Here is a 25,296-nt window from a genome sequence, read left to right as displayed (position 1 = left end):
AATGTATTTGACTCACTTTAAATTCATCCTTCCTCCTCCCTACTCTTCATGAACCAAAACCACACAGTTCAGTTCCCACTGCAAGCCTCCTGGTTTGGTTCAGTTTGTGATTAGGCCATGAACCAAAAAATGAAGCATATGTTTTGTGGTACATACTCATCATTAGCAGTGACCTACAAAGTGGAACATTTTTTGTTTCTTGGCATGTTTTGCTTCCTTCACCCCCAAGATACATCCCTTCTCAGGGGCCATTTAAACCCCTTCAGATTGCTTGGAAGGGTTTATATATCTTGGACTCTTTAAAACCATACTTTCAGCTCCCTATTCTTCATGAACCAAAACAAAACAGTTCAGTACACCTGGGAGCCTCCTGGTAAGAGGTGTGGGAGGGAAAACATGGCAAGAAACAACAAACGTTTATTGGGGGGGAGGTTGAGTCTATTCTAGAATATGTATCATACAAATATGATGCTATTATCTTTATAAGTATCTGCCTCAGACCCTCCAGTAACTTCCATTTTGAAAATAACTGTCCTGAACCAGCAGAATCAAAATCTGCACACAGATTTCAATTTCAAACAGGCAGTGTCCTACATGACCAGGAGCAATCATGTATAGGAACAATCTGCCTCCCAACACCAGTTATAAAAGTACACAAACTACATTCATCAAGCCAGATTCATAGGCAAAGGGACAGGGACAAAGACAGGAAGTCTTTGTCTCCAGTCTTTAGCACTGTGTCCCAGGCTTTGTTGCTGACCCCTGAGTGTTACTGATGCTACATTGTGAAACAGACCAAGGACCATAAATAGCATTTTAATATCCATCTTATCCTTCTTTGCTTTTTAGGGATGTAATGGCAAGGAAGCATCTGTGAGTATTTATGTATCACAGTTGGTCTTGTGAGATCCCAGTTCTATCAATGAAAAACTCATGCTTGGCTTGGCTCAAAGGACCCTATGGAAAGTGTTACATGTTTTGAGCTCTTTCTATTCCCAAGCTAATCTCCTTCCTGGTTTGTTTGCCGATTCAAAATACTCTTGTTTATTGTCTATCAGTTGTTTGTTTACTTCTGTTAATATGATCTCAATTGAACTTTTTAAACCATTCATTATTTTTCTATTATAATTTCATTATTTGGGCTTTTAACATTTCCATTTCCAATTCCTTAATTTTTATAATGTAAATACTGTTTTTTCTTTATTCCTTTCCTTCCAAATACTATGCATTGTCAAGATACCTCTTATGTACACTTTGCTTGAATCCCATACAATTCAATTATGCATTGTTATCTAAGGTCTTCTCCCAAAAAATCAGTTAGTTCTTGTTCACAATCTCTAACGATACTTTGATCTAGTGTAGTTAGGTGTGAAGTGGTGTCCGACACATTGCGACCCCATGAACAATGATCCTCCAGGCCTCCTCTACCATTCCCTGGAGTCCATTTAAGTTTGCCCCTACTGCTTCAGTGACTCCAACCAGCCACCTCATTCTCTGTCGTCCCCTTCTTCTTTTGCCCTCAATCACTCCCAGCATTAGGCTCTTCTCCAGGGAGTTCTTCCTTCTCATGAGGTGGCCAAAGTATTTGAGTTTCATCTTCAGGATCGGCCTTCTAAGAAGCAGTCAGGGCAGATCTCTAGGACTGATTGGTTTGTTCGCCTTGCAGTCCAAGGGACTCACAATCTTTTCCAGCACCAGAGTTCAAAAACCTCAATTCTTTGACACTCAGCCTTCCTTATGGAAGTAGTAATGTATTATCAAAAGACCATCTTATTTCTAAACAATTTTTTATCCACCTGAAATCTAAAGTAACCAAGTCTTGGTCCAGAATTATTGCTGGTATATATCATATTTGAAGTCCAGATATAACTACTTTTGGACCAAGATTAGTGTCTTGCCCAAAAAAAGAGAGGAAAATGTATTTGATGTATATTTTTTGTCTCTCCAGACATCTACCAACTGTACATTTTTAATCAACAACAATAATCAAGCCCTTTCTCCTGAGTCAATCCAGCTTTTCCCCCTGTCACTCAAGTTCTTAACTTTCAAGGAATCTTCCATCTTATTAAATTCTCCCATTAATAACATCTCTGTAGAAGAAAAATTTCCAACTCTCTCTTCAGTTCCTTATAAATTTTTCTTTCCCATTATTGGGTGCACATTTCCCCACTACTATTAATTTCATTTTGTCTATTTCCACCTCTAACACAATATATATGACATACTTTTCAGAAAAAAAGTTTAGGTTAGCAACACTCTTTTACATAAACAACAGTTCCATTCTTTTTCTTGTCTCCATACAGGCCTAGTCCACATGGGTGGAATAGGACAGGGTGACATAGGGCTAATCCCTGTATCCATATGACATTGCCACCATTCCAGCCCCCTCCGGAGCCTGCTGCACTTCAGGCCCTCATTTGCCCTGAGCTAAGGGAACATGGACTCCGGGGAATGGTAGAGGACAGGAAGGTCTGGAGGATCATTGTCCATGGGGTTGTGATGGGTCGGACACGACTTCGCACCTAACAACAACAACAACAAGGGAACATGGGTGAATCTGCATTCCCTTTTCCTGCTATGGGGGCAAATGGAGGCTGTCCCTTAGCAGGCCTCAGAGGAAGGGATGAGCTGGGCCTTCCAGATCCAGCTCCTCCCTGTCCTTTAGAGGCTTTGTGGTGTTGTAGGGTGGTCTGGAGCTTTACATTTTTTTTTGCCGGAAGTTGGGTTGCATTCCCATGCAATCCCACCTTCCTGAAAAATCAAAATACCGCCACCACCCTCACAGTGGAACATGCTCGCTATGGATTCATGCTTGGGGGACCCATTTCAGTGGTGGACTGGGGACTCCATTGAAATGTGTCCCAAATGGGGTCGCATCTGAGTGCCAGAGAAGATCTGGTGCTTAAATGATTCCCTGAGGGGCACACAGAATTCTGTGGAGCATGCAGTTACACAGCTACACATTGCTAGTGGCTTGGAGTGGCACTGCCAGTGTAGAATCAACCACATAATTATAAATCCATGTACAAGCTCTCTATCAATTATGTTTTGCTTTACTGAGACCCCCACCTCAGGGAGCCCCGCACGCAAGCGGGTCTCCCTGCCAACAGGCTCCCCACCAAGCATGACCGCGCTGCGATGAAATTAACAATAACCAAAACCGGAAGGGTGGGAGGGTTCCTGCGGCGTCCGGCACGAAGAGGGCCTTGGAGCGAGCGCCCGGGCTATATATAGCCGGGCGCCCCCGCCCCTCTCCGGCCGCGCGATGGCGCGGCCTGATGACATCCTTGGAGGCGCATCATCGCTGGGCGCCCCCGCAGCGTCAATTGCGGCCGCGCCGAGCCGCAGCCGTTTTTTGTGTGGGTGCATGTATATCTGCCGTGGTTTTGGTTTAAACGGACTTGATCTGCACAAAACCCCTCCAAGTTCTTGGAACTAGTTTAAATGTCTTTGACTCCCTTTAAATTCATGCTTCCTTCTCCCTATTCTTCATGAACCAAAACCACACAGTTCAGTTCCCACTGCAAGCCTCCTGGTTCGGTTCAGTTTGTGATTAGGCCATGAACCAAAAAATGAAGCATATGTTTTGTGGTACATACTCATCTTTAGCAGTGACCTACAAAGTGGAACATTTTTTGTTTCTTGGCATGTTTTGCTTCCCTCACCCCCAAGATACATCCCTTCTCAGGGGTCATTTAAACCCCTTCAGGTTGCTTGGAAGGGTTTATATATCTTGGACTCTTTAAAACCATACTTTCAGCTCCGTATTCTTCATGAACCAAAACAAAACAGTTCAGTTCACTTGGGAGCCTCCTGGTAAGAGGTGTGGGAGGGAAAACATGGCAAGAAGCAACAAACATTTATTGGGGGGGAGGTTGAGTGTATTCTAGAATATGTATCATACAAATATGATGCTATTATCTTTATAAGTATCTGCCTCAGACCCGCCAGTAACTTCCCTTTTGAAAATAACTGTCCTGAACCAGCAGAATCAAAATCTGCACACAGATTTCAATTTGAAACAGGCAGTGTCCTACATGACCAGGAGCAATCATGTATAGGAACAATCTGCCTCCCAACACCAGTTATAAAAGTACACAAACTACATTCATCAAGTCAGATTCATGGGCAAAGGGACAGGGACAAAGACAGGAAGTCTTTGTCTCCGGTCTTTAGCACTGTGTCCCAGGCTTTGTTGCTGACCCCTGAGTGTTACTGATGCTACATTGTGAAACAGACCAAGGACCCTAAATAGCATTTTAATATCCATGTTATTCTTCTTTGCTTTTTAGGGAGGTGGAACCGAGGATGCACCTGTGAGTATTTATGTATCACAGTTGGTCATGTGAGGTCTCAGTTCTATCAATGAAAAACTCGTGCTTAGCTCAAAAGACCCTATGGAAAGTGTTACATGTTTTGAGCTCTTTCTATTCCCAAGCTAATCTCCTTCCTGGTTTGTTTGCCGATTCGAAATACTCTTGTTTACTGTCTATCCATTGTTTGTTTACTTCTGTTAAAATGATCTCAATTGAACTTTTTAAACCATACATTATTTTTCTATTATAATTTCATTATTTGGGCATTTTAAAATTTCCAATTCTTTAATCTTTATGTTTGTGTGTGTGTGTGTGTGTGTAAATCTTGATTTTTCTTTATGCTTTTTCTTCCAAACAAGATACCTGTTATGTATGCTTTCCCTGGATCCCATATGATTCAATTATCTAAGGTCTTTTCCAAAAAATTCAATTAATATTTGTTCACAATCTCTAATGATCCGTTGATCTAGTAGTAAAATATTAAGAGACCATTTTATTTCTAAATTATTTTTTATAAACCTGTAATTTAAAGTAATAAAGTGTTGGACCCGAATTATTCCTGGAACAAATTCTATTTTTAAAGTCCTATAACTTATCACATTTAACGTCCAGATATAATCTGTTCTGGACCACGGTATAAAACTCACCTTTATTTATTCAGATATCTTTTCCCAAGTTTTCTCTGTATAAAGATGAAAGGTGCCTTGAGGTTCATATCCCAGATATTGCATTCTAAAACTTTAGAACTGACCCTGAAGAAGGAAGAAAGACTTTCCTATAGAATCGCCGAGGGTCGGACATGACTGAGTAAATGACATCATCATCAAGAAGGCTAGATATAGATTACCAAATATATTGCTGAACTATTGAGGAATATCCAAAAGTATGCATAGCTGGTGTTTTCAGGCTTCTGTGACTGTTTTCTTCTCTTCAACTTTACAAGCTTTCTATTGGCCCTGGATTCTGCTGGTATTCTTTGATTTTACAGGTCCAACACAGCCAGTATCCCTTGCTTGAATAAGTTCTTCTAGGATTTGCTGGTTGTGTTGTGCTTCTCATATTGGCCTGCGGCCCTGTTGGGATACTCTGGTTTTATGTTGCCTTTGTTGGGCTTCCTGGTTCAAAGTTCATTTGTAGCTTTTGTTTATTGCTTCCTCATGTGCGTTTGGCTATTGGCTTCCTCGACTATTTCTCCCAAAAGGAACAATGAGGGCAAGAAGGGATACTGCTTGACACCTTGTTCAGGAGACCACAGAACTGGATCTCTTTGTCAAACATATCTGAAACTTAGAGGGCAATAGGGCTGCTGTAATTCTGGCATCATTTTAGTAATAATAAAAACCCCAGCCACTCCAGTGTTTCTGAAATCATCCCGACTAGGGAATTATGGAATGTAAACAATTCCAAAATCCTCTCCCCCAAATAGAAACCTGAATCCCAAAATGGAATCGGAACTTGAATATCCAAAATACTAGTATTTAAGGTTTTCTCCAAATCCAAATTATAAATAGTGATTTTGTAAAAGGCACATCCTTAGTGCCATTCATTATGGTCTTAGAAGTTTACCAATGTAGTCACTGATGCATTGCTTTGCAGGAGTGCAGGTGTGTAGCTTGCATAAAAAGACACCACCCAAGATATTTTGCAATAATAAGGCCACAGCTTTTATTACCTTCCTAGCAAAGGAGAGTTTGCCTGGCATGAGGAAGAATAAAGTGATGATGCAGTCAGCAGTCCATGAATACCCCAAGGTCTCATATGGCACCCTGGAGAACCATCCTAGGTATCAGCCTAAAGGTGGGACTCCTTACCATCTGAAGATGCACCCCGGGAAGGTGGTATAATGAGGGTCCAATGGGCATAATCCTCTGTCGGTCTCTCCAAACCACCGGGCAATGCTAGCCTGCCTACCGAGCAGGGTTGGCATTCTGCTCACATCAATGCCGATCTCTTAATGAGACCACCAAAGATGGAGGGAAACTGATGCACAGACCAGTTCCCCAAAAAAGGATTCTCCTCATGCCAAGCCACCACTGTGACAATAAACATAAGAAAAAAAACTAACAATAAATTCTAACACCGAACGCAACCCGTAGGAACAGAATAAAAGAAATAAAATACATCATTACTGTGATATAGGTCAATATGTTAAATGAAACATGTTGTGATTGGTGTAATAGTGTAATTTTAATTTTGCTAACAATTTTAATATAGGCCCCTCTTGACCTTGAGGCCCTAGGCTGAAGCCTAGTTAGCCTATAGGAAAATCCGGCCCTGTGTATGACCATTTATGCACTGGGAACTTCACTGCCCCAGATCCCATGCAGGAACACAGATCGGGGGCAGATGAGGTGCACTGGGTCAAATGCTCCCCATGTAGGTAGAGGAAGATGTGGGGCAACAAGCCATGACTAAAACACCAGCCTGCAGCCCGGCATGAAACCTCCAGTCCATAAACGGTCTACAAAACAACAGCCTACATCTTTGTCAGATCCTGGATATAGTGACTGGTATATCTAAAGACACAGGCATCCCACCATGTGTGTAGGAGAAAAAGGGACGAGAGCTCGTTGTCTCCTGCCTTTAGCACTGTGTTCTAGACTTTGTTGCAGGCCTCTGAGAAGTACTGATGCTCATTTGTGAAACAGACCAAGGATCCTAAATAGCATTTTTACATTCATGTTATCCTTGTTGCTTTTTAGGGGACAGGAGCTGATAAAGGCGGAGACACTGTGAGTATTTATACATTGTGGTTGGGCATGTAAATATGAGCAGGGTTCAAAATCATGAAATAGGAAGGGTATACAGGGAGAGATAGAGACCTTTTGTTCAATAACCAGCTCTTATTATACAGAACTGAATGGGATCATCTGGAAATGAGTGGGGGGGGGATTATTGACTGGTGGGGGGACAGTTGGAGGATCAGAGCACAACTGGTGATATTTGATGGCTTCAGGCTGCTCTCATTAACCAAAGTTGCTAGGGGATAGTGAGAGCAACCATATTTCCCCAGATTTCTGCCTGTCTTGGCTCCTCAAAGAGAGTAGCCAGCGGATAGCAGGTCAGATGAGGGATATCTTTGTAGACATTGAAATGTCTTTCTTTCTCTTGCTGGATGAAATTGTGGTTATTGGCAAAATGAAACTCACCTTTATTTATCCAGATATCTTTCCCCCAGTTTTCTCTGTATAAAGATGAAAGGTTGCTTAGGAGAGTTTGCATGGCATGAGGAAGAATCCAGCGATGATGCGGTCAGCACACCATGAATACCCCAAGGTCTCAGATGGCGCCCTGGAGAGCCATCCTAGGTATCAGCCTAAAGGTGGGACTACTTCCCATCTGTAGACCCACCGCGGGAAGGTGGTATAACGAGGGTCCAATGGGCATAAGCCTCTATCTGTCTCCCCAAACCACCTGGAAATGCGAGCCTGCCCACCCAGCAGGGTTGGCATTCCGCTCACATAAATGCCGATCTCTTAATGAGACCCCTGAAGATGGAGGGAAAGTGATGCACAGACCCGTTCCCCCAAAAAGGATTCTCCTCATGCCAACCCACCACTGTGACAATAAACATAAGAAAAAAAAAACTAACAATAAAGTCTAACACCGAACGCAGCGCGAAGGAACAGAATAAAAGAAAGCGAGAGAGGGTGGGAAGCTTTCCACCGCTGCTCCAGGGAGGAAAGAGGCTGAGTACACAGACTCAGCCCCTTTTACGGGCGTCAGACACGCTCACTCCTCCCCCACCCTACAGAGGCGCATTGTGCCTCACAGAGCCTCAGAACAAAAGGCCCTTCAGGGTGGCGCATCAGAAAGACGCTTCTTTGCTTTTTAAACTGCCGGGATCACTTCTCCACGACAGCAATTGAAGCCACCAGTAAGTCGTGGCTTCTTATTGTAGTCACTGATTCATTGGGAATGTTTGTACTAATAGCTATCATTTTCATTGTAGCGCTAATAAGGGACATGACTATTGTGAAGACCCCGGACCACGATGACGATGCCTTACGTTCTTCTCTACTTCCTGCTCTGCACTCACACAAGCCAATCAAATGACAATAGATCATTGCAAATCACAGTGGTGTTATCCAGATTAATTCTTGATTAGAAACTGATTTTGTTGCCTTAAATCAAATGGCTCAGGACAATACAATCTGTTCTGTTACAGCCTTGGGGAATGGGGAAAGCTTTGCAAAGAAAGAAATAAAAGAAAACTGCAACTGCAGGAAAATGGTTTGTGTGATTTCCTGGATGGTCACAGGAGAAAATGATATTTTCATCATTGCTTGAAGAAATTCAGCTCAGTTCTAACTACTGCTGATTTTGCTGAGAAATTCTGGACCTGCCCAAATGTCCCAAAAGTATCACAGAAGATCACAAGGATTAGTCAACCTGGAGTTTAACAAACATTTAACTGCAACTACTTGCTCCATTCCTACTTCGCTGCTAAACTAGGATCCCAGGGTTTCGGCAGCACCATACTGGTTCCTACATCTGTTTTGTCACTTAGCTGCCCCACAGCATCACAGCCTGCACATGACAATGTGCTCTAAGAATCTGACAGTTTAACGCTATCCCCTGACAATGATTGCCATACAGATTCAGGCTCTATACCAAGCGACTTCCATTCCCCAGGCCCAAAAGCCTGTGAGGTCACTGAGGCCAATTCCGCACCAGTGACACCACTCCAAGCCACCACCAGTTGTTCCCAGCAGACCAGCATTCTCCACCACTTCCTGGGTTCTAACATGGGTCCATTATCACTGGTGTATCCCATCTGTCCTGAAGTTCTGAGGCCACAGTAGGCGGCTGGCACTATCAAACTCACAAGTCCTTGCCGCAGGAAGTTTCTGTTTTCACCATGTTAATCAGTGTATCATGCTAGCAACTTCCAAGCTTTTACCACCGGCAGATGTGTCGCATTGACTGTCCCCTCTACCCCCCATCTTGGAATTATTCTGTATTTTTTCAAGTCACTGGAGAAAGCAGTGTTGCAATATCCATGCAAGGGGAGGACATGGAAAAGACTGTGGCCATCTCACAAAGGATCCTCCCCCCATCCCCATAGAGCCTGTCTCCATATAGTGGCCCCAGGATGCTTGAGACATTGGCTGAACCCTGGCTTCAGTCACTTACCAAGCTACAGTGGCCGATACGGCAGAGGGAACCGAGCATTATGGTCAGGAGCTCCCAGTCCCCTCAAGTGTCCTTTCCATCCCAGCTATGCCTCATGATCATTTCAGTTTCAGCCATGGCAGGAGAGGTGAGTAGGTGACAGAGACTTACAGCTGGTTATCTGTATTATAAAAATGATATGGTAAAGCATATAAAAGACCCCAATTTCATCCACCCTAATTGGCTTCTAAATCATCTAGCATTCTGACATCCTACCCACAGCAAGGAACTTGGGAGTGATCCTGGATGCTTATCTTGCAATGGAGGCACAGGTCACAGGGGTTGCACACATGGTAATTTATCATCTTTGCCAAGCACTGCTACTAGTGCCCTACCAGCCCCCAGACTGTCTGGCCACAGTGATCCATGTGACGTCACCTCTAGACTTGATTTCTGTACCTCACTCTATGCTGGCCTATTCTTGTCCTTGTCCTGGAAAACCAGGTGGCAGCAAAAGCAGCTGCTAGGATCCTCACTGAATCATCTTTGAGGACACATATCCAGCTAGTGCTGAGGTAGCAACACTAGTTGCCAGTTTTGGCCAGGATCAATTTCAGGGTCTTGGTTCTGATCATTAAGGCCCTTCACGGCTTGGGCCCAGTCTAGCTGAATGACCCCGTATTTGCTTATACCCCCACAGGGCCCTTCTCTCTGTGGGTACCTGGCCTTGACCCAGGCCTGGACACTTATGTTTTTGTCCCTGACCTGGAGGAATGAGTTCTAGAAGAGCTGAAGGCCCTTACAGATTTACACAGATTTACACAGGAATGGCAAAATGAAGTTGTTCTACCAAGTCTATGGTCTATAAGAATGATGCTCCCCCATGTGCTGTGCTATACAGCTGTGGGTGGTAGGAGGGACCTGGCCCTCTTGGTATCTTGGGAGTTATACTGGCTAGGGGGGTTTATGGGATTTTATAGATGTATATTTTTATTTAAACTGCCGCATGTCTTCGTAGGAAGGTGGACTATAAATTTAATAAATAATGTTAATAATAATATTAATAATCCAAACATCTGTGATTTGCAGATGATGCAAATGTTTTCTCCAGAACACCTAAAGGGATGCAGAGAATGTTGAAGAATACTACAGCATACTGGGAGGAGGAACAGTTGAAAATTAGGGCTTTTCCTTATCCAATAAATATAGTGTAAGCCTAACTGAATGTAGTCGTTAGATTCTGGCCACTCTGCATCACGTCACCCCTATCCAGCTTCTGGTCAGCAGACTGCTCACATCATCCTCCATTTTAAAGCATGAGTTTGGGAATCACAAAGTGGATTCACCAACCTATTTAGCGCTAGCTACCGGAGAGCAACCAGCAGGCAACCAGCAAAGGGAAGGTATGGAGGCTCAAACTCACCTGCCTCATCCCGCCCTTGCACCCGCCTCTCTCTACCTTTTTCCTGGGGATGGAAATTTCTTTTTAAAAATGGCTAACAATGGAGCGATGAATAGGCAGATATGCATGCAGGCAAAGCCAGAAATAAAACAATTTTTTTTCAAAGTTGTAACATAAAATGTTCCTCTCAAAATTCCCCCCCCCCAAATCGGAAACGATATTAATGGGAAGAAGAAGAAAAAGAAGAGTTGGTTCTTATATGCCACTTTTCCCTACCCGAAGGAGGCTCAAAGCGGCTTACAGTCGCCTTCCCATTCCTCTCCCCGCAACAGACACCCTGTGGGGTGGGTGAGGCTGAGAGAGCCCTGATATCACTGCTGGGTCAGAACAGTTTTATCAGTGCTGTGGCAAGCCCAAGGTTAACCAGCTGGTTGCATGTGGGAGAGCGCAGAATCGAACCCGGCATGCCAGATTAGAAGTCCGCACTCCTAACCACTATACCAAACTGGCTCTCAATGGAACAAGTGAGGATATCAGAAGGTGCCTCAAATAAGCTCCATGGTATTCCCAGGAACTTCAAGAGAAGAACAAGGAAGTGAAACATCTACAGCAAATGTGGAGGAAAACTCGTGATGATGTGTCTGGGGGTATTCATTGATGCTTCTTTGAAAAGAGGTATAATTTGTCCACAGACTATATTTGGATTGAACTACTACTAAATGCAGAGGGTCACGACAAACCCCTCTAGGGGCTCTTCTAAATTATCATTTTCATCACTTGTGTGTCCCTACTGTGGGCTTTCCCACACAGGTTTTCATGAAACCCTGGAGTTTTGTTGATTGGGTGGCAGTTAAATATTTAAAATATATTTTAAATTTATTTCTGTTCAATGATATGGCCATATATGTTCATTGTGACTGTCCCCCCTAATGTCCAATGATGGGCCTGGCTGGGGTAGGAAGGGGAGGAGCCCCAGCCATACAAATCCTTGCTGTCGAGTCTAATCACATATGATAGCACTAAGAATCCAGTGAGTTAAGTACTCTAATTTTAATTTAACTGCATAGGCCTACTCTGGGGGCCATTCCGCACTCGTTCAAAATAGCACAATGGTTACAAATTGAAATCGCTACTGTTTTGCAGTTATGCACAAAGTCGTTGACAATCTGCAACACTCCTGAAACCGATCCGCAAAAAGTGCTTTCTCATAGCGCTTTCAGGGAAATCCCAAAAAGTGGATTCACCCTCCGGAAAGCGCTACACTCTTGCAACCAATCTGCAACACTAGCAGGAAAGTTCTGTGCGTTACCATTGTTGCGGTTTCTGCAAAGTCTCTCTGGCTCTCTCCTCTGATCTTCTGGCGAGGTGATCGCCATTTTTTTTTCTCGTAGTAAGCGGAGATCAACGTACCGGTGAGCCTTTATTTACCCAGCGAGGCTTCCCTGGCTGCAGTCCCTCCCCAGAGCTGTTTTAAGTCATAAAGCACCAAGCAATACACAGCCCCATTTGCTGATTTATTTTCCCTTTATTTTTCACTCTGTTTTCGGCCGAAAATCGCGCCCGTGCAGGGGGGGGGATATTTTTTTTTCACTCGGGGGGTGCGTGGCAACGATGAAACTGCAGCTCAAACACCACCTGCTAGCTAGATGGGTCTCTCCGTTGCAACGAATCAACAAAGATTTGTTGCAACGTGTGTGTGTGTGTGTTTTTAAACCTTCCTTAAAGGGAAAGTGGCTTTTTGGGAGCATGATCACAGCCGCCCATTGGCTGCTTGACAGCCAGGGGCGGAACAAAGCTTGGCTATATCGCTTCCTGGCTAGCGATTTTTGCCGAGACCGGAAACCTGTGGGAAATGATAGAAATGCAACTGGATTCCACTACAAAGGCAGGTATGCATAACGACGAATTCCACTATTTAAATGGCGTTTTTTCGTTCAGCAACCAATTTGCTGCATAGATCCTGGTGCGGAATGGCCCTGGATCTATTTCTGGCATTGAGGTGGGGATGATGGAGTGGCATCTATCTGCCCTATCCCTGGGTTTCTCAATGGTGAATAGGTTGAAGAAGGCTGCCCGTTTGCTTTGTCAGCGTTGTTTTCTTTCCCACGTGTGGTTTCTCCTTTCCAGTTTTGATATTTCACCTCTATATGTGATGCAGATTTCCCTGTATATTTAGTGCAGGTTTTTATGCCACACCCACAGTTATGTAATATTCAATTGACCACTAGGGGGACCCAAACACAGGTGGATTTTTCTTTAAAAATCCTGAAGCAATACAGACACACAAGCAAAGAAAAAGAGACTGTAGAAGAGCCCCAGGTCCCACTTGGTTGTGGGCCAGGTATACCTCCTACACAAGCCTTCCTGGTGGTATCCCCTCACTGGCAGATGAGTGAGGATCAGAGTCTGTTGTGACACTAAGAACTGCATATATTTCCACACAGACTCAGCAGGTAACAGCTCTGCAGTCTCTTAGGATCCAGGTGAAATGTTTCTATTTTCCATAGCTTTTTGTATCTCATGTCTCACCATAAGATGACTACTCCCCATTTTTTGTATGACCCTGCATTGCACATGAGGATTATCAAAATTGTAAGCAATAAAAACCATAAAAATAAGTTTCAAGCTATCCACAATTTAAAACAATTTTTTAAAAAAATGCCCCTTTGACTGCATTGGTCCAGAGCTTGGAGGCAGTGATGAAATGGCTTGTCCAAAGAAGTCTTTTATACAGTTTACCAGGAAAATTCCATCCAAACTGTCCCTCCCAGGGTGTTCCTGGGCCAGGCTCACACTCTTTTCCCTATACTCCCCAAACATACATTTTCCATACATGCATGTACATTAAAATAAGTCAACCCAGGGGGTGGTGATTCTACTATGCCAATAAGTCTCACTCAAATGTCAACATCTATATTTCTCACCTTTACTCCAAAAAACTGGTTTCCGCCCCCCCCCAACAGTGGTCTTATCACCAAGAGGGGTGCCAAGATTCTTAGTTTCTATCTAAACAGCTGCTTTCTTCAGCTCATTTAATTATCAGGGTGAAATGATGGTGCTACGATGGTACTAAACAAGAAATTCAGCTCTGACCCTTCAGTAGCTCAGCAGACATTTTTTGATCTTTGCCAGGCTAGGCTGTTAACGCCTACCTGGCCCTGGAACATTTAGCCAGGCTTGATTACTGTAACTCACTTTACATGGGCCTACCCTTGCACCACTGGTGCAAAATGCGGCTACCCAGCTTCTCAGACACTGTGGAGAGCCCAAACAACACCGGTATTATTATTATTATTATTATTATTATTATTATTATTATTATTATTATTATTATTATTATTATTATTATTATTATTATTAGATTTATAGCCCGCCACTCCCTTGCGGCTCGTTGCGGCAGCTGCATTGGCTTCTGATTGATTTTTGGATCCATTTCAAGGTTTTGGTTTTGACCTTCAAGGCCTTATGCAGTGTGGGCCCTTCATATCTGAGGGAACGTCTCTCTGGAGAGTTCTTCAGTCAAGCAATACCAACCATCTGAGGATCCCTGGCACCAAGGAAATAAAGCTGGTCTCAAAAAGAGCCAGGGCCTATTCAACCCTGTCTCCTGCCTGGTGGAATGAGCTCCTGAGCGAGGTCAGGACCCTGCCAGAACTGAGTTCTGCAGGACCTGCAAGAGCTTCTGCTGAGCCTATTGTTGAGATTTACTAGATAATAGCTAGATAATAGCAACAACAAGTATTGGGCCTCCCTCTTGCCCCTCTGCCCTCCTTTCCTTCCCCACTCCTTCCCTATAATCTAACATATGACTTCAACCTGACCTCAGTAATCCAAATTTTGATGCTACAGTGTTAAATTGTGGTTTTACATAATTTTACATATTTTAACCAGGTTTGATTTGATTGATTGACTGATTGATTAATTGATTGATTGATTGATTGATTGATTCATTCATTCATTCATTCATTCATTCATTCATTCCATTTTTATACCGCCACTCCCAGCATAGCCGGTTTGTGGCAGTTTACATTCAATAAAACATGATAAGATACATCCATAAAACACCCTAAAAACATTATAACATCCCCAAAACATAAAACACAGAGTAATGGTGGTCAAAGCATATAGCTCCTCACCCAACAATATTTCAGTTGTTCTGGCATCAGTATAGGACACAATTAGTATTCCTGATGATGTAACCCAGAGGAGGTAGATTGCCCCGTGGTTCCGGACAATGAAGATGATGGACAGATACACAGACATGTCAAGAAAAACAAACTCATGCCATAAGGTCCTCATTCTTTTTAGTTCAATGCTGGATGAAAGGAACATTGTTAAGGGGATTTAAATGTCAAGATCACAAATTAATAAACGGATGCCTTTCCAGTTGTGGAAGTTAGCCAATGAGAAGTCACAGAAAGTAAAGTTAGCATTATCTAATGATTGATTCATATTTGGTTGGTATCCTTTGTTTCCTCCAAGAAGACCCGGAGAGGCTTCCATCATTCACCATTCCTCCCCTTACTGCTTACAGCCACCATCTGTTGAGATAGGTTAGGCTGCAAGAGACTTGGATGCCAGGGTCACCCTTTCATTCCATGATTCAAACCTGAATGACCCGGATGCTAGCCTGACACTCTAAACCAGTGACCTCCAACATGGTACATGTGGGTGCAATTGACTTGCATGGTGGCACCTCTCTGCTTAATAAGACGTGAACAACCGTTGTTAGCATAACAGGTCACAGCTCTCTTTAATAACCAAACATGGGTATGTTGTCTTGGCAGGGGTTAAGAGCCACTCTATAGCCATATGGCTACTATTCCCACTACAGTGTCTCAACTGGATCCTGGATCAGTTCCCAGCCTGGAATGTGGATCCCTCCATGCTGCTGTAACCCCTAACCAGGGAAGTGCTGCATCTGGGATGCCAGAGGAGGTCCAAACCACCTTTGGGTGCATCCCAAGCCACCTGGCCCAGCGAGCCTCTTAGCCTTCAAAGCCTGGTCTGCCCTGCCTGCAGGTTGCCACCTCCTTAAAGAGGCCCCTTATTTGTCTGGGGAGTCAGCCACCTGGCTCTGAATTACCGTATCAGTAAGGGGATCCAGGATTTTTCAGAAATACTAATCTTTTTTTGGTCCAACAGACCCAAGCTGAGAAATACTTTATCCTTCTCCCCCTGCTCTTTTTTGTAAACTCCAGCTTTTTCCAGAGACTGGAGCAGCTGCCCATAGGAAGCAATGCCCTTTTAATGGAAATGCAAAGTTGTATTGACCACAGCAAGTAAGGGCAAGGAGAAATGCATATCACCTCTGGTTCCACCTTAAAGAAGGACACTTGTTTGGAACTGAGCATGGATTAAGGCATCTTGTACCTTGGGAATACAGTTCAATCAGCATGGATCAAAGTTCCTGTTGGAACTTTAAGAGGAACTTTGCATCCTCTTGGCTCCAGTACATCATCCTGGATTATCTAGATAAATAAGCCAAAAAGCTTGGTTAGCTTTTCTTGCATGACAAGCTGACAGACAAGTAGAAAACATGCCTCTTTTACTTGACACCTGACTCTCAGGTTTCACATGGACATTTAAATCTGTCTTATACAAAATGTCCTGACCTGAATGACTCAAGCTATCTCAATTTCATAAAACCCTGAAATGTAAGAAGCATCAGCCAAGGTTAATACTTGGATGGGAGACCACCAGGAAAGTCCAGGCTTGCTACACAGAATGGTGAATCAACTTGAAAACCACATGAGGTTTCAGTAACTTGGCTGTGACTTGATGGCCCTTTCCAGCAAGTATGAACAGGCTCCCCTTACCTTAAACCTGGATCTCGGCATGCAAATGAAAGCATGAATCTGCCTTGTACGAAATTAGACTAGTGGTCTATCAAGGTCAGTATTACATAATCCCACTAGGTCTCAGAATTCTCCAGAAGATATCTTTTTCATCATCTAGACTAGCACCTGATTTTTTTTAATGACATTCAGGGAATTGAATATGGGTCCTTCTCCATGTAAAGCGGTATCCTACTGCTGAAGCCCAGAACCTCTCCTAACTATAGTCATAAATAATAGAAAACAGTCAGGAAGAAGGTGGTGGTTGGGACTCCATCTAGAAGTTTAAGTTCGAAGATACCTTTCGTTGAAAAGTGAGTTTTAAGTAACTGCCCTGAACTGTAGAAGAGTTGGAGACGGGCAAACAGGCCATTTAGTTCAACTTCCTGCTAAAAACAGGATCATCCCTGAGCATCCATTATAAGGATCTACCTAGCCACTGCTTGAAGACCGCCAGTGAGGGGGAGCTCATGACCTCCTTAAGCAGTCAATTCCACTGCTGAACTACTCTGACTGTGAAAATATTTATGCTGACATCTAGCCGGTACCAGTCTAAATGTAGTTTAAACCCATCACTGTGGCTCCTATCCTCTGCTGCCATCAGGAACTTCTCCCTGCCCTCCTCCAAGTGACAACCTTTCAAATATTTAGAGTGAGCAATCGTGTCCCTTCTCACCCTTCTCTTCTCCAGGCTGAACATTCTCAAGTCCCTCAGCCTTTCCTCATAGAGTAGTGGTTCTCAACATGGGGGTCATGAGGGGTTGTTCAGCCCTTGAGGGGTTGTTTGGCCCTTTCCCGGGGTTCGCTGTGAGAGCTTGGATACGGGGGCCACAGCCATGGTGGCAGCATGGTGCTGGCCTTCTCTGCACTGCCTCAGAGCTCATGGAAGCCAAGGAGATCACCAAGGCTGCATGGAGGAGGCCAGTGCCATGGCAAGCGCTGTGGCGAGCAGAAGCAGTGGTGGTGGTGGTGCATTGCACATGGCAGTGCCTGTGCATGCACTCCCATGCACCCACATGTGCACGCATGCCACCACCACCCCTGCTGTAGGGGTTGCGGCATTAGGGCAGTTGAGAACTGCTGTCATAGGGCTTGCTCTGCAGGATGCAGATCATTCTTGTTGCTCTCCTCTGAACTCTCACAATTTTGCCCATCTCCTTTTTGAAGTGAGGTCTCCAGAACTGCACACAGGACTCCAGGTGTAGTCTGTCCAGTGCAGTACACAGTGAGACTATGTACTATGTTGCAATTTTGATGTGATGCCTTTGTTGATACAGAAGAAGAAGAAGAAGAAGAAGAAGAAGAAGAAGAAGAAGAAGAAGAAGAAGAAGAAGAAGAAGAAGAAGAAGAGTTGGTTCTTATATGCCGCTTTTCCCTACCCGAAGGAGGCTCAAAGCGGCTTACAGTCGCCTTCACATTCCTCTCCCCACAACAGACACCCTGTGAGGTGGGTGAGGCTGAGAGAGCCCTGATATCACTGCTCGGTCAGAACAATTTTATCAGTGCCGTGGCGAGCCCAAGGTCACCCAGCTGGATGCATGTGGGGGAGCGCAGAATCGAACCCAACTCGCCAGATTAGAAGTCCGCACTCCTAACCACTACACCAAACTGGCTCTCTGTACAGCCCAAGACTGTACTTGCCTTCCGCTCATATTTAGCTTACAGTCCCCAAGTACCCCAAGATCATGTTCACACACACTGCTCCCCAGAAGTGTATCTCCCATCCAGTACTCAAATGCTTCCCATTTCTGTGACCCAGTTGTAGAACTCTGCACTTCTCCTGTTCTTATTTGCCCACTTTTCCAGCATATCATTGATCTCTATCTCTGCCTTCTGGGTTCTTCGCTACTCCTCCCAATTTGGTGTCATCTTCAAACTTAATGAATACTCAGACTTCAAATTTCAGACCATTAATGGCATGATAACACTCATAATCATCCTGGTACCTAGTAATCAGGTATATCCTACCTACTTAAAATAAAACAGATATTTGAAATACTAATAGTGACATGGCCTAAACATAAAACATAGGTCAAACAGATTATAACTAGGGTATAATTTAATTAAACATTTAAAACATGAGTAAAAAATCAATTACTAGTGCTTAGTTAAAAGGGATATCATAACACAGAAACCATCCTAAGAAAGTATAACTCTTATTTCAAGGGTTTTGTCTTGAAGAAGTATGGCCAGAAATTCGGCCACCATCTCTGTTACAGTAGGAAACTTATCTGATAATAAAAACGAAATATCTCTTCCAGGAAAATGTACAGCCAGAAATGAGTCAATCAGCTGCTGGTGGTGATTGAAGAGTCACAGACTGTACTGTAACATGTGAGCTGTGGTATCAGGCTCAGATGAGCAACGCTCACACAAGCAATCCTTCAAAGAGACACCATGATGACACCACCAATCGGAAAATGTTTAGCCAGCTAGCATAGAGGTGTGAGGATGGGACAGGTTAGCAAGATTTAAAAAATAGTGAGCCCAAATGCGGCTGGGAATCATCCCACACCACTATTGACAGAATGGCAGGTAGGCATGGGTGGGAAGACACGGAAGCTCGCAGGGCTAGGTCGCCTGGTGTGGGCCAGGTTAGGCCTGCGCCTAGCCTGGCATGCCTGGTTGGATCACCTCCTGGGTTAGGCCCTGCAAGATGTAGCTGGGGAATCCCATCTCCTGGGAGTGGAAGCGGTTGACTCGGATGCTGCAGTGGGAATTTCTTGTGGTGGATGCCACTGACATCGGCTCCTGCATACCCTGCCAGGCTGAGGGCCAACATCTGTATTGTTAATAAAAGTTGTGGCTAATTTTGCACCCCTTAGAGTGTCAGTGTCTTCCTTCCTGCCCCCAAAACCTGCCTGCAAGTCAATAACATGAGCTAAGGGGGTAAACCAAGATGACAGGGAGAACAGGTCCAGTTTATCAATGGGTAGTTCCATCACCCCTGGACTCAGGATAGAAACCTGTGGCATCCCACTGCTTACCTACCTCCAATCTAATGAAACACTATTGACAACAATTCTTTTGTTGCATCATCACCATCATGATCTTTAATAGGTATAGTGCCCCTCCCCATTTGGGCTCGGGGAGGTTCACAACAATAAAAACATTCAATGAAATCACTGACAATAATAAGATTACAGTAAAATACAGTTCAATACAATACATCTTATTATCTGTATATGTTCAAGTTAACGTTTAAACTCCCTCGCCGGGATGGGGTTTAGGAGGACACAATGGCTGATCTCCTTCCTCCAGAACCGGACACAGAGGGTGGCAGTGGGGGAAGAATTGTCTTGCCGCTTTGTGCTCCTCTGTGGTGTACTGCAACGGGTGCCACGCTCTTTAAAATCTATATGCGCCCTCTGGCACAGCTGGCACAGAGCTTTTGTCTAGGCTGTCACCAATATGTAGATGACATCCAGCTCTGACTCCTGATGGACATTTTCCAGATGTTTGGAAGCAGTGTCTGGATGGCTTAGGCAGAGGCAGCTGTAAATCAATCCCTCCAAGATGGAGGTCCTGTTGCTGGGCAGAAGGGGACAGGATCAGGAAGTGTGTCTCCCCTTTCTGGCTAGAGTTCAGCTTATGACTGTACCTATTGCCAGGAATTTGGGGGTGATCTTTGATGCCTCCTTATCTATGGAGGCACAAATCACAAAGGTAGTGCAAGTGGCATTTTCCCATCTGTGCCAAGCTAGGCTATTAGTACCCTACTTGTCCCCCGAACACTTGGCCATAGTGATCCATGAAATAGTCACTTCCAGACAAAAATTCTGTAACTTGCTGTACACAGGCCTTCCCTTGTCTTTGACCCAGAAATTGCAATTGGTGCAAAATGTGGCTGTTAGGGTCCTCTCAATGTCATATTGGAGGGTCCATATCGAGTCTGTGCTGAAGCAGCTGCATTGGTTACCAATTAACTTCCGAATCAAGTTCAAGGTTTTGGTTCTTACATTTGGCATGGGTCCTACATATCTGAAGGCATCTCCTTATGCCCCCCTCAAGGCTCTTCGCTCTGCAGGTTTGAATCTGCTGGTTGACCCCAGTCCTTGGGAGTACACCTGGCCACGACCAGTGCCAAGGCCTTTCCAGTCCTGGCCCCAACTTGGTGAAATGAGCTCCCAGAAGAGCTGAGGACCCTGACGAAGCTGTCACCATTCCTCAGGACCTGCAAGATGTAGCTCTTCTGCCAGGTCTTTGGTTGAGGCCAAGCAAAGGAATATCTGGTCCCTACCTGCAGAAGTCCATGTGCCAGACATCTGGGCAGGGACTACCTCTCCTGGAAGCAGTAGTGCATTGTCATAGGGCATGGAGGGGGTGGATTTAGACTGGTTGAAGGTTGCATGCTCTGATCTGGATGACCCAGGCTAGCCTGATCTCATCAGATCTCAGAAGCTAAGAAGAATTGGTCCTAGTTAGTACTTGGATGTGAGTTATGGTTGTGTGCTCCAGCAAAGTTTGGCCACTTCGGCAATCATCAAAGCCCAAGGTGGCCAGCACTGGGGCTTGGAGGGAAGGGGCAGCGCTGGCAGCAGTGCATGACATAGAGCCCACCCACAGACACAAAGCTTTGCCCCTGTGTTTGTGTGCCAACTGGCAGGCCACTGCCACCCCTCCTCTCCATGCCACAGCACTGGCTGCCTTGGGCTTTGATGATTGCCAAAGTGGCAGAACCATGCCAGAGTGCATAACACTAATGTGAGCTCACCAAGAAATTCTAGGATCTAGCTGCTGGCTTGCTGTGGGTTCAGGCTCGCTCCCTTTGTGTGCCAGGTCAATCCTCTGGCACCCTCGGGTGGGGGGGGCATGCAATAATAATAAAGTTGTGGCCACATTGATTGTCAGACTGGAGTGCTGCATCTAATTGGGGTAAAATGCCAGAGTGCCAGTCAGTGACAACAGACCTGCTAGCTAAATCTTCTGTTCTGTAGTGACTTTATAAAGTCTGATAAGAAGGCCAGGGGTAAGAATAAATGAGTCAAAGTTAATGCCTTTCAACTAAAAAAGTTTGCTCAGAAGATGGACGAGATCTACTGAAGCAACAAGCTGGACAAAGTTCTTATTGAAGGTTAATAAGATAGCACAAGAACTTCTCTTCCATGGAGACAAGCTCTCAAATACTAAACAGGTGGGGCATCATCTTCCTCGACTAAGGTAAAAGCAGTTCGCACTAATGTTGCTAAATATCCCAAAATATCCCAAATATCCCAAAACGAGGAAAGGGAGAGTTATCCTACATTAATGGCCATGGTTGTGACATCCCTTGTGACATCCCTTGGTTTCATCTGCTGAAAAGGACACACGTATTCCTTGCACATGAATCTGAACGTTTATAGATATATAGGAGATTTCCAAAAGCATGACACAATATCTTTCTAGCATTCCAGCAAAGGACAGTCGGTGAGTACTGCAAATCCTGCGTATTGTCAATTATATATAACTAGGGGTCAAGCTTGTTGCATTCAGGAATACAACGGGTGCTAGATTAGGGTGGGTGGGGTGGAAGAACTCCCCCTCTCCCCAGGACCTGGAAAGGCTGCAAGCAGCTGTTAGGGAACTCACCGTCAGGGGCTATTTGCATGTGGCAGGGATCTGCAGCCTTCAAGGATCAGAGGGAAATGGAAGGAGGAGGGGGTGGTCAGGGGTGTGGAACAGAAGGTGATTGGTTGGCCACTGGACAGACAGGCAAGCTGGTTGGAGGAGGAGGCACTCAGGGGTAGGACAGATGCCCCGAGTGGGTGTTAAGTGCTGAGTGGCATTTAAGTCATGAGATATGCTCCTCCTCCAAGCCAAAAATATTATGTGGAACAGATAACAGGAACCAGAATGTCCTGGTCTGATTTTGAAAAATCAGACTATATTATTTAGTCATTTTTACATTTTATTTATTGATTGAGAAAATTTAGAACACTTATATGTTGATTTGGGTTGATCATTCTGGAATGAGAAATTTCCAAAGACATGAGAGGAATGGTCTAGGAATGGACACAGTTCTGGGAGGGAGCTCAGGAAGATGTGATGTCAGGTCCTGCAGTGTCACAATTAGGTCAAAAGTTGGCCTTTCCAGTCCTTTCCTTTTCTGTGAGGTCAATGCTTTCTATAAAACTTCAAATTTTAAATTTCACATAGCATATTATTTCTGCGCTCTGTCCCTTAAAGCCTTAGTAGGCTTCTTCATGAGTTATTTTAGTATGCCGTGCTAACCCATTTATCCTTTTTGGGAGTTCACCTATTAACCCTACCTGAACAACCTGCAAGACTGCCTTGAGATTGTGGCTTCAACAATTGGATGGAACTCCCCCTTCTCAGTTCAGAAACCTCAGCCCAATAACTCCACTGCTATTCTCATAGCTGTACCTCCATGATTTAGTCTCCTTCCCAGGTGTGCCAGAACTACCATCAGGGCTGTGAAGCAGCCATCAACTGGCTGATCAACCTGGAGTTCCATGCTTCCTATGTGTACATCAGCATGTCCTACTATTTTGACCGTGATGACGTGGCTCTGAAAAACACAGCAGTTAAAGGAATCCGGGCTTCATACTGTTCAAATCTCTTGTCTTTCTCTTCTCCAAGCTATACATGCCCAACTCTCTTCATAAGGCATAGATTCCAGCCCCTCAAGCACACTTGTTGCCCTTTTTTGGTACATGTTCTAACTGGTCAATATTCTTCTCAAACTGCAGTGCCCAGAACTGGACAAAATATTCCAAATGATATTTTGTCCAGTTCTGGGACAACCAATGTTCTACTATCTAACCAATGTTCTACTATCAAGCCAGGTATCCCCCATCTTATATTTACACATCCCATTATTATTACCCAATGTAATGCTTTACACTTCTCCCAATTAAAATTCATTTTGTTGGCTAGCTAGACCCAATTTCCTAATTCAGATCTCCCTGAATAGTTGTCGTTTCCTCCAGGGTATTTAACATTCCACCCAATTTTGATCAATATACCCTCATCCAAATCATTAATGAAAATGGGGTGGAGACAGCTCTGGTTGCCCTCACATATATTCTCTGGAGGCATCTGGATCTAGGTTGGTCTGTCCATACCATCTGATTTTCTGGCCAACTGGTTTCACGTTGTGGTGGATTGGTTCAAATGGAGTTGGCTGAAGCTAAATCCAGCTAGGATGGAGGTCCTTCAGCTAGGTTCATAAATCATAAATTATGTTTAGGTTGAACAGGTAAATAGATGGAGGTCCTTCAGCTAGGCTGATGTGCTGATTGGGAGGGAGGTAATGCAACTCCTGGCTCTTGATGGGGTCCATTTAACAACTTCGACCACTGTCAGGATCCTGGATGTCTCTAAATTTATCGAGGTCATGAACAGTGTACACCAGAAATTTTATAGCCTTTACCAGGTATTACAACTTGCACCCTACCTCTCGACTCCCAACCTAGCCACTGTGATCCATACAATAGTCACTTCCAGACTAAACCTCTGTAATTCACCCTGCACAGGTTTGTCCTTGAAGCTGCTCTAAAAACTACATCCAAAATGAGACAGTGTGGGTCTTTCCTGGGACCCCAGGGAGAGTACATAATACATCTGTGCTCTCCCAGATGCATTGGTTCCATATTGCAGATTGAATCAGGTACATGATTTTGATCCTTCTGTTCAAGATTCTAAACAGTCTGAAATTCTGTAACTATGGAATTACCTCTTCTGCTATACCCCCAGAGTGCATTAAGATTGTATCCTGCTCAGGGTCCCTTGTCTCGGGAAGTAACACTGGCCTCAGCCAGGGCCAGTGGAATGCTTTGCTTCATGACATCAGGGTCCTCTGGGATCTCAAGCAATTCCAGAGGGTCTGTAAGACAGAGTTGTTCCACCAAGCCTACGGTTGAGGCCAGGAAACCAACACGAACAAAGCACTGGCCTCCCTATCTGAAATTTGAAGCTGAGAAATACCTTGCATAAATCTGCCCAACATTGACCCTCTCCTAGAAGGTTATACTTACATTAGAGAGGCAACTTTGACACAAATGTTGTTGGCACACCTGTAACCGCTCTGCAAAGCGGTAGAAATAATTCAATAAGGGGTAGGTGGGTGGAGAAAGGGGCGGGGCGAGTCTGTGATAAAAACTCGCGGTGGCTTTGCGGCTCCCGATTGGCCGCTCCGATTGTCACTCACTCTGCCCAGAAGGAGCCATGGGGAAAGGCTTTGGTGCGGGGGAAGGAGCAGGGCCGATACAGGCAGTCTTGCTCTTTTACCCGTGCCGAAGCCGGCTAATGGTGAGGGGGGCCCACCTGGCGGGAGACACCGGCCACCATGCAAGAAAGAGAGTGCCTGCCTGCTGGTCACACCTCTGGGAGAGCCAAAGGCACCATGCGCCTGTCAGCCCCAATTGCCGCCATTGTCCCGAGACAAGGATTCCTTCAGAGAGCTTGCTGATGCCACTGCCGCTGCCTGCGAGTCTGACCACCGCCCAAGGGGGGGGGCTGCCTGCCTGATGAGGTCATCCTGCTGTCCGAGGTTCGCTTTCCTGGCCCGCGCTACCCTCGCCTCTTCTTCACTGCGCTGCTCCTAGACTTCGGCCTGTGGGGAGGGTGGCCCTGCTGGGAGTCCTGCCCGAGCCCGCAGGGAGGGGGAGCGCGTGCTAGCGCCCAT

At 44.8% G+C, this 25,296-nt stretch overlaps 1 long non-coding RNA gene across 1 annotated transcript in view; it reads left to right on the top strand.

Annotated features, from left to right (window-relative positions):
* Nucleotides 1-839: 839 nt before the first annotated feature.
* Nucleotides 840-25,296, top strand: part of LOC143838915 (uncharacterized) — a 71,020-nt gene continuing 46,563 nt past the window's right edge. The window contains exon 1 of the long non-coding RNA XR_013231475.1: nt 840-873. This is a non-coding gene — a long non-coding RNA (uncharacterized LOC143838915). The remainder of the gene's footprint in view (nt 874-25,296) is intronic.

This window comes from Paroedura picta, chromosome 5 (assembly GCF_049243985.1).
Source record: "Paroedura picta isolate Pp20150507F chromosome 5, Ppicta_v3.0, whole genome shotgun sequence".
Taxonomy (NCBI): domain Eukaryota; kingdom Metazoa; phylum Chordata; class Lepidosauria; order Squamata; family Gekkonidae; genus Paroedura; species Paroedura picta.
This window is presented reverse-complemented; position numbering and strand designations above follow the sequence as displayed.